We start from the raw sequence: 10,978 nt of genomic DNA, 5'->3' as shown, positions 1-10,978 counted from the left end.
CTGCACTAAGTGGGGAGTCTGCTTGAAGATTCTCCCCCTCTGCCCCTTCCCCTACTCGTGTGCATGCCCTCTTTCTCTCTCTCTCTCTCTCAAATAAATAAATAACTCTTTAAAAAAAAAGTACATGAAAAGTTCGAGAAGAGAAGAAGCAATACTGACTAAGTTATGAGAGGGCTCACTGGAAAAAGTGGGTTTCGAACTGGCATTTGGAGAAAACCTGAGCTGCCTAACACTGCTTACCAGCTCAGAGAGTCTCATGTATTCTTTATTAACCTGGTCAGGCCCCAAGTTCTTCTGCACCAGTTAAAGGAGATTTCCTTTAGCTACAGCACCAAATAAGCCAGCCTTTGCTGAAAAGGGTCAGCACAGACACAAGAGCAGAATGTGGTGTTTCTGAGCTTGTGGGTCAGCACTGCCTCCTCAGCAGCAGAAAACTTGGCCAGCCCCCCAAAAAACAGGAGGTAGCTGATGGGTCACCACTTCAAGAAGTTATTTCAGAACACTGGGCGGAAGATGACCATATTCCAAAACCCAGGCTGGGCTGGATCTTTGGGAAGCAGCTAACACACAGCCCAAGGGGATGAGAAATACCTGTAGTATCTGCCCCCCTATGTCCAGCGCCCCAGAGAGTCCCTGTCCCTGCACAAGGAGAAGCAAGCATAGCCGAGGATTTAAAAACTTTGTCCACACACTTAGAAGCAAATCAAATCCTGTGAGGTGGGTAGTGTCCATCCATTACCCACTCAATGAAAGTAGAAACTGCAGCTTTGGGAATGTGGGTTTGTGCACAGACACCCAGCTGTGGAGTGATTCCAGAATTCCAGCCCATTGCTGTCTGCCAACAAAACCCCCTTAGGTTACACCATCCTGCCTCCTTCACACCACACTGAGCTCCACACCTAGAACGCTGCCTAGAACCAGAGAAGAAAATTTACCCCCTTCATATTTTCCAAATAAATATGTAAGTAAGGTGATCTATGGGATCGGTTCTGCTAGGAGTCAATAACTAACTGGTCCCAGTAACGGTTTCTTTAGGTTCCTGCTCCACTCTCGGAAGCCAGTTGTCCAAGGTGAGTCAGAAGACAGCCCACTGGGAGCCAAGTTCTTGCCTCAGGCTGACCTGGGAGAAGGCCAAAGCTCTGTTTCAATTAATTTTCTTCTAAAGACAAACCTTATTTATCCCTTAAATCAGAGGTGTTTATTGTGAGGAAATAGGCTGTGTGGGTTAAATCAGGAGCCATTGTGTTGGCACATCAAGCCTTGATTTACACCTGTTTATGTGGTCAGTCTTGGCCAGGGAGCCAGAGAGCCTAGGCCAGCACAGCCCCCTCTCAGAGCTGCTGGAAGGTTGCCAGCTTGTCATTTAAGCCCATGTGAGTCAACTATTCCTTTGCTTGTGGTGTTAAGCATTCTAACTGACACATTTTTGCATCCTTAGACTTCATTTCATTCTTTTTTTTTCCTATTTTAAGGCATCCCCTAGCACCTCCTAGCATCTGGACAGATGAAAATGCTAACATTCCTCTATCAAACACAACTCCTGACCCTTTTTTGCCCCCAATTAAAAAAAAAAAAGAAATGAAGAAATGCCCAAACCAGATGCAAATCAAATATTTATACATCAAATCCAATTTTATTAATGCAATTAAAAGATGAAAATGTTCAAATCAAATCATGGTACTTTAGCTGAATTTCTGATTCTGTTGGAGAGGGGTCCTGACACATAATCCTATCCTCTCATCTATCATCTAGAACATTTTATTCCACGCATTTATTCTTTATAACCCCCTCATCCTTCAAAGGGTTTGTGACAGTTTGCATCACACACACACACACACACACGTGCATGTGCGCACACACACATGCACACAGGTCAAAATGGTGAAATATACAAAAATAAAAAATAAATCAGGTTACCCTTCCAAGCACCCCTCCCAAAAAATTATAGATGATCAGAACAATGGAAATGGAAACACAGTTATGTTGGTCATTAAGAATTCTTAATTGCTCTATTAATTGTTAATATGATATTTTAAAACACAAAAGATAGTCTTGATGCCACACCAACAAGTGTTGGAGACGTGGTAGGGAATCATGAATCTTCATACAGGATTGATGGGAGTAGAAATCCGAAGAACAGCTTTGAGGAGTAAACTGGCAAGATTGGCCATGTTGAAAATTGGGCTTGCCCCATAACTCAGCCATTGAAATTCTAGATCATCCAGACATCAATTTCTTAAAATGTGTGCACAAGAAAATAAGCACATGGTGTGTGGTTTTTAAAACACTGTTTGCAACAGGTTAAGATCGAAATGACTTAATATCTACCAACATTAAAATGGATAAGCTGTGATATATCCATACAGTAAACCACTTTATAGTGGATGAAGTCAACATGCTAGATGTATATTTTCAACAAGGATAAACATAAAAAAAAAAAAAAACAAGTGGTGCTAATGGGGAAGGATGATGGGGTATTAGTTCTTCATGGGGACAGAGTTTTGGTTGGGGAAGATAAAAATCTCTGGAGATGGTTCCACAACAAGATGAATGTAGTTAATGCCAATGAACTGCACACTGGCTATGTTTATGTTTTGTATATTTTACTGCAATGAAGAAAACACAAAAGGTCACTGTTAAATAATTTGATGTACTTTTCTGTATATTTGAAGTACTTCATAATGTAAGTACATATAGACAGAAAGACAGAAAGAAATGAGCATTAAAATAACACTGCTGACCACACATAACCCTACAAATATCCTTTGGGTAAACAAACATCTTCCAAAGTACAGATTATTGCATTTTGCAGCATTCATGCACTCATGCAGATAAGCTCTCTACCACTGGTTCTTTCTAGCAACCAGGAAAGAACCCATTGGTGTAGGAAGTGGATAGCAGAAGTTGGGCTTATGAGGCATTGCTCAGAGGACAGGTGGCATGGAATAGGTGGTCAACCAGGTGTTTGAGGGGAGCACAAGGGCCCATGGAGAAGGGGAGGGGATAAGCCCACCCAACCCCTCTCCCTTCACACCTGGCCAGTCCTGGGTGTTGTCCTCATCACAGCTGGGAGACAATTGGCATGTCTTCCTTCACAGCCCAGGCTCATGTAACTCAGGGCCATCAGACACACAATTGGTTCACTGACCACCAAAGGACCCATCTGATTTTTCTTGACTCTGGGGCTTTCATGAGAAAGTCTCTAAAAATGGAGCCATGATGAATTTAAGATGTGCATGGCCAACCCACTTGTAAGAAAAATCTCCCTGACTTAAACTTTGCCCAAACCATTCCTTGGAACCTCCAGGTAAATGAGTACAGTGGGGTGCAGAGGGCAGAGAGAAGACATCACTGCCATCAGGCCATGAGATCTAAAATCTCCAGGCTGAGAGCTGCTGACATCATTCCAGGCACCTGGTCTCATACATTCCCCACAAGCTTCATTTCAGCATTGTCCATCTGAACTTCAAGACTTGCTTTCACACCTGGCTATAGAAAGGAAGCATCTGAGTGATTAATCACAGAAGCAGAAGTTCCCTGCTAGGGAAACAGGCAAAGGAGGCTGTCCTGCACCTTTCCTGACCCTCAGGGTTGACCTGATATCCTTGCTGGGAAGTTTATAGTTTAAACCAGGGTTGGCAAACTTCTTCTGTAAAGAGAAGGTATTAAATATGTCAGTCTTCACAAGCCATTCAGTCAGTCTCTGTTGCAACTAGTCAACCCTGCTGTTGTGGCTTGAAAGCAAACTTAGGCAAAATATAAGCAAATGGATGTCGCTGTGTTCCAATAAAACTTTAGTTACGGAACACTGAACTTTGAATCTCCTATAATATTTACATTGCCTATAGTATTAATCATTTGATTTTTTCCCAACCATGTAAAAATGTAAAAAAAAACACAAAAAACAAAAAACACAGGTCATGCAAAAACAGGTGGCTGGCCAGATTTGTTCCAAGAATCATAGTTTACCAACTGCTGGACTAAACACCCAGTTTGTTCATCGAAACTGAAACCACAATATGCCATCACAAAGGCCATGAGCATGTGGGAGCAGCTCTGTAAGGAGGGAAGAGGAAAGCATAAGGGGAAAAATGTAGACTTTCTTGTTAGAAACCATCTACCCCTCCAGGTCAGGCTAACTTGTTCTCTCTCCCAAGCTGAGCAACTGAAGCTGAAACTCCCATGATCCATGATACAGCTGCTCTTATGCCATTGTTCTGAGGAACATACTGGGGCACAGACACGATCAGAAACTTACCCAGGACCACACAGATGGATGGGTAGACCCAGCATTGGGCATGGGAGTTCTGCTTTCAGCCTCTTCCATCCCCACTTCCATGGGAACAATCTGCGGGAATCTTGCTTATGGCTGTGTTGATGCCATCCTACCTCCACCCAGCATCTCAGAAGGGCCGTCCTATCTTCTTTCCAATGAATCTCTCCACCTCTCCTCCATGTCCATGGGCTTCTCTTTTCTATCTCTAATGCACTCAGTAGATTGCTTAGAGGTCTATGCCCCCACTGGTACACAAGCAGAAGCCGCTGCTGTGGTCCACTGTCCCTAAGTGGCCACGTGTCTCACACGCACACACACACACACACACACATGCACGCATGCCTACTTCCCTTCCTTCTCATCCCCTCTGGCTGGGGTTGCACTCCATCACATGTCTGTGTCTGTGTGTGTATTGTGTGACTGTGTGTATCATGTGTGTGTATCTGTGTATGTATATTTGTCTCTGTATCTGTGTGTGTGTCTGTCTGTGTATCTGTGTCTGTTTCTGTGTGTGTATCTGTGTGTGTATCTGTGTGTATCTGCCTGTGTATCTGTGTGTGTATCTGTGCATTTCTCTCTGTGCTTGTGTCTATATATGTATCTTTTTGCATATCTGTGTGTATCTGTGTGTGTCTCTGTATTTCTGTTTGTCTGTGTATGTATCTACGTGTGTATCTGTGTGTGTCTGTGAGTGTATCTGTGTGTGTCTGTGTGTGTGTCTCTGTTGTATCTGTGTGTGTGTACATGCACTGGCTCTGGACATCTCTTCTCAGGACTGAGCTCTGGTCGCCCACACGAGCACCTGCAGGATAACCCTTGCCTCCCCATTCCTATACCCGTGCTTCCGGGCAGCACCTCCAGGATAAAGCACTCACTCTAACCCAAACGCCCACTCAGAGGACAGACCCTGTGCCTTCCTGGCTTATACCTGTCCCTTGGTGTCTAGCTCTGGGACCAGCACTGAGATGGCCGCATGAAGGGAGGGCAGCAACTGAGTTGTCTGAACACTGGAGGTCTCAGGTCCACCCCACAGGACACCGCCTCTGACCCGGGATCTGATTCTGTGATCTATCTCTCCCAGGCCGCAGGTGGCTGGGTGCGCCTCAGCAACACCCAACATAAGCAGTAATGTGTTTGGGGACCCATACGCTCCCACAATTTTGTCACGGCATTTCCCCCAATTTGCTCTAATTTTTATGAAAAGGTTTTCTCTCTCTAGTTTTTGTTTCAAAGGTTTTATTTTCTTAGCTGCTGAAACCACTGCGGTTTTCACTGAGGGTCTGCACTTCTCCAGGTGCAGAATGATGCCTGGTGACTCACTGAATAGGAGTATCATACACCAGATCAGAATCCTAGAACATAGTTCTGGTTTTCAGTAAATCTCCTTGATGCTGTAAACCAAAGCAGATGTCTTGCCCAAGCACCAGTATCTCTGACCCAGCCTGTCTGCATGAAGCCCCTGGAGGACTCGGGGGTTTCAATCTGCTTTCAGAAGTCACAGCACTTCTTATAATTAATTTAAGACCCCAAAACAATGTGTGCCTTTCTTATTGCTTTAGTGGTGGTTTCTGATCTCTGGGAAAGCTGGAGTCTGAAAGGCCTGCTCTTCATCCAACCTCAGTCAGTTAAGCAAGAACACAGTTTCCCACCTCTCGGGGAGGATGAGTGTGACACCTGTTTGGGGAGATGGGGATGCTCACTGAGGGCACATATCTCACAGAAGTGGAAGCTGTTTGGAATCATAGCTGGGTTCAGAGGCCTCAGTCTAGACTGGGGCCCTGAGTTCCCTTTGGTCAGCTAAAGCTCCTCCTCAACCTCCAGCCAGACTTTCAGCAAATGACGTATTCATCTTGGGAAACATTTCCTTCTCGCCACAGTTTGTGAATCACCCAGTGACTTTTACACATGTTTGTCAGATTCTCCTTTGTTTGGTCACTGTCTGAGAGGCTTCCGCACACAGAGCCTCTGAGCCTCCTGCCGCAAATCCAGGAGGAGACACAAGTGTGTGAGTGAGCAGCTGATGACGGTCCTCGCTCTCGCCCACCCACAGGGAGCCGCCGGGGTCGATGTGGCCAGTCGTCGTGACACCCAGTGCAGAGCCGCATTTGCCTGGGTCCTTGCTCATTGAACCTCAGGAATGTCTGCCCTGGAGTAACACGTGCTGGCTTTGCGGTAGGTTAAGACCCCACCGAGCCACGTGGAAAGTATCAAACAAATGGAGCTGGGCAGAATATGAAGGGGGTTCATGTGACACTCAGGCACATGGTCCCTACCAACACCCCAGGATCATGGTGAAGGAATGAGAGGGATGTTCTGACCTCAGAAGAACCAGAGCATCTCCAGGTAGGGATGCTGGGTCTGGATACCCCACGGGCCTCTAGAACACCATGAGCACCTCTCTCGCGTGTCTGTCCCCTCCCTGCCCTTCCCAGTGGACCAGCCCTGAGTTCTGCCCACAGCCCTGTCATGGCCAAGGCTCACGATGCTCTGAAATCCACCCGGAGTTCTCGCAGTCCCTGGGTGATGATGTCCTTTAAAAATATACACTACCGTGGTGCCTGGGTGGCTCAGTCAGTTAAGCATCTGCCTTAGGCTCAGGTCATGATCTCAGGTCCTGGGATCGAGCCCCGTGTCAGGCTCCCCACTTAGCAGGGAGTCTGCTTGTCCCTCTCCCACTGCCCCTCACCTTTTCTCATGCTCTCTTGCTCTGCTCTCTCTTACTCTGCTCTCTCTCTCTCAAATAAATGAATAAAATCTTTAAATATATATATATATATACTAGCAAAATAATTTGCTTTTGTAAAAAAATTAGAAAATAAAGAGAAACAAAACCAAAGAAAGTTTACAATTGACACCACTAATGTTTTAATTGTTTTCTGTCTTTTTTCTTTCTAGCATGTATATGTATTACATGTGTACACATACATAATAACTCTTTTACACACACATAAATTCATTCTGTCATTTACTTTGCTCACCTAGCAATTCATTTTTTAAAATCAGTTCCTGAATGCATCAGGAAAGATTCCAGCAGTATGAAAATAAAGTCCCCTCCCCTTCAGCTCACACCACACACTCGTTCATCCTGCACATGATTTCATGCTCTAGTAAACACTGCTGCCATGAACATCTCCCTAAGACCCCAGGCATGCACTTGTCTCTCCAGAGTGGACACAGAAAAGAAGAATTGCTGAGTCAAAGCATGTATATATCCTTTATTTTAATAAATATACCAAATTGTTCTCAAAATAGCTGTACTGATTTGTTCTCCCCAACAACTGGAACAACTGTTTTCCCACATCTGCTAACATTTGAAATCATCACACATTTTAATATTTGCCAGCCTAACTGGTGAAAAGTATTATCTCATGATTTTTTTAGTTTGGATTTCCCTGAATAGTGGTGATGTTTACATTGGCTGGTACATTTCCTCTACCGTGAAAAACCTGGTCATATCCCGGCCCCCGTATTGTTAGTCTTTAAAATGATTTGGGAATCTCTTTCTATAGTCTGGTATTAAATTTATATATGATATATGTATATGTGAGATTTTTCTCCCAGGTTTTTACATGTCTTATAGCTTTGCTTGTAATGATTTTTACCACAGAGATTTTTAAAATTATTTTTTAAAAACTTTCCATAGTAACTTCTGTGGATTGGGCCTTATTTACATCAATGCTATATGCATAACAACTACAGTTCGTTTTTATATTAACTTCCTTCTCAAAAACAAATTCCAGAAACACGAGTGATAGAAGAAGAATCTCGCTTTTTTTCCAAATGTGTATCTAAGTATCTTAATGAATCCAAGTCTCATTACTGGATATACTAAAGCTCCCCTCATATTTCAAAAGCCACTTTCACCACATGCTGTTACTACTTGCCTCACTTATGCACATGGTAAAATCACATTGTTTACTCTGTTTCTTCAAGAGTCATTTCCATTTGCTGAGTCCAATGCCTGTCTTCTATGGTGTGTGATCTGCTCATCTGTGGACCCGAGAATCCCTTTCCTCTGCTGGTGTCATTTACCTTAGCCTAGAGCAGGGGCTGTCCCAGAGGTACTTCTGTGATTGAGATGGGCTGCCCCCCTCCCACTCCTCCCTGCTGGGTGTAGGACTTCCTGGTGTTCTGCCTGGACTTTCCAGCCCCACTGATATGATCCTGTTGAGAAAGGAGTTTTCAGATTCAGCTTCCCAAAGAAACCACCTTGCAGAATGTTAGGTGCCTCCACTGGCTTCTCATGTCTCTGGACTCAGAACTTCTGATGGCTCTTACCTCTGAGGCTTTGCTCTTCAGTGAGGGTGGGGGCTGTCAGTTCCTCTGCTTCTGCTTCTTCATGAATCTGATTTTTCCTGCTTTCTCTCTCTCAAGAATCCCTCTGAGCTGCTGACCAGGTTTCCCACATGAGGGTTCATTATCTGCCATCTCACTGGATTTTGGATGCCCAAACTTCTACCATGCTTCTAGATACTACAGCTCTACACCACCATTTACCTGACTGCAGAGAATCCCACATGTGCATCTTCTTATGCATGATAATCCAGTGTTGCACACACGTCACTTCTGATTTCTAATTTTATAATTAATCATGATGAACATCACTATACACATATCCGGGATCACTTATTATTTCTTAAGGTAAATTGTGGAAGGAGAGCCGGTCCAAGATGGTGGAGGAGTAGGAGACCTTAATTTCTTCTGGTCCCAGGAATTCAGCTAGATAGCTCTCAAATCATTCTGAACACCAGCGAACCCAACTGCAGACCTAAGAAAAGAATAGCTTCAACTCTACAAATAGAAAAGTGATCACTTTCTGCAAGGTAGGAGGTGCGGAGAAATGGATCCGAGGTGATATATGGGAAGATAAACCGCGAGGGGAGGGAGCCTCCATAAGCTGGCACAGGAATTCGATTTACTAGCAGAGCACAAAATCAAAATGTTTAGAAGTCTGCTCTAGTGAGGGACAACCCTGCCTGAAAGGTGCTCAGGTGGCAAAGTGGGGTGGAATCCTAAGTGGGACAGTATGGTCCCAGGATCCTTGGGGTCACAAGAAGACCAGGGTGCCTGAGTGCGGCAGAGCTCCCAGGCATCGGAGTGAGGAAGCCAGCTGCAATTAATGAGCCCAGGAGCAGGCTCTCAGCTCAGGGTTGCCATATACTGTGAACCGCAACACAGTCATGCAACTGTTCTCCTGAGCAGGGGCCCAACAAACAGCAGAGCCAATGAGACCCCCCGCTCCTCTCCTGGAAGGAGCAGTGCGGGGACACACCACAGGAGTCTGCAGGGTTTGGAGACTCGAAGCAGGATCCCACGCCCGAGATAGAAATTCTCAGTCACAGGCTGGGGGAACACGGAGTGCTAATGGAGACCAGGGAGATAGGAGTGATTGACCGCTTTTCTCTGAGGGTGCACTGAGGAGAGGGGTCCCAAGCTACAGCACTGGGAGCTGTAGATTGGGAGGCCGCCATTTTCATTCTCATCCTCTAAAGCTGTGCAGAAAGCCTTCAGGGAACAAAAGCGACAGAGAGCAAATCAGAGCAAATTACTTAGCCTGGACCCCTGGCAAGGGCAGTGCAGTTCCACCTGGGGCAAAGACACTTGAGAATCAATGCAAAACGCCCCTCCCCCAGAAGACCAGCAAGAACATCCAGCTAAGACCAAGTTTACTGATCATTGAGAACTTTTGCATTGAGAACTGCAAAACTGCACTAGGGGAATATAACATAGAATTCATGTTTTTTTCTCCACAATTCTTTAGTCTTTCAATTTTTTTTTTTTCCTCTTTCCTTTTCCAATTTCCTATTTCATCAACTTTTTTAAAAATCCTTTTTAATTTTCATTTTTACACTTACATTCTATCCTTTCATTATTTTTAATTTTATTTGTGTGTGAGTGTGTGTATTTTTTTTTTCTTTCTTTACAATTTTGGGATGCAGTTTCTTCTTTTTTTTTTTATTACGTTATGTTAATCATTATACATTACATCATTAGTTTTTGATGTAGTGTTCCATGATTCACTGTTTGCGTATAACACCCAGTGCTCCATGCAGTATGTGCCCTCTTTAATACCCATCCCCAGGCTAACCCATCCTCCCACCCCCCTCCCCTCTAGAACCCTCAGTTTGTTTTTCAGAGTCCATTGTCTCTCATGGTTCATCTCCCCCTCCAATTTCCCCCCCTTCATTCTTCCCCTCCTGCTAACTTCTTCTTTTTTTTTTAACATATAATGTATTATTTGTTTCAGAGGTACAGTTCTGAGATTCAACAGTCTTGCACAATTCACAGCGCTCACCATAGCCCATACCCTTCCCAATGTCTATCACCCAGCCACCCCATCCCTCCCACCCCCCACCACTCCAGGAACCCTCAGTTTGTTTCCTGAGATTAAGAATTCCTCATATCAGTGAGGTCATATGATACATGTCTTTCTCTGATTGACTTATTTCGCTCAGCATAACACTCTCCAGTTCCATCCATGTCATTGTAAATGGCAAGATTTAATTCCTTTTGATGACTGCATAATATTCCATTGTATATATATATACCACATCTTCTTTATCCATTCATCGGGATGCAGTTTCTTCTAAACAGACCAAAATACACCAAGAATCTAGTGTGCGGTTTTATTCTCTTCTCCTGTCTGGTCATATTCTCTTCTTCTTCTTCTTCTTCTTCTTCTTCTTCTTCTTCTTCTTCTTC

This window comes from Mirounga leonina, unplaced genomic scaffold (assembly GCF_011800145.1).
Source record: "Mirounga leonina isolate KUSES-001 unplaced genomic scaffold, KU_Mleo_1.0 Mir_150, whole genome shotgun sequence".
Classification (NCBI taxonomy): domain Eukaryota; kingdom Metazoa; phylum Chordata; class Mammalia; order Carnivora; family Phocidae; genus Mirounga; species Mirounga leonina.
This window is presented reverse-complemented; position numbering follows the sequence as displayed.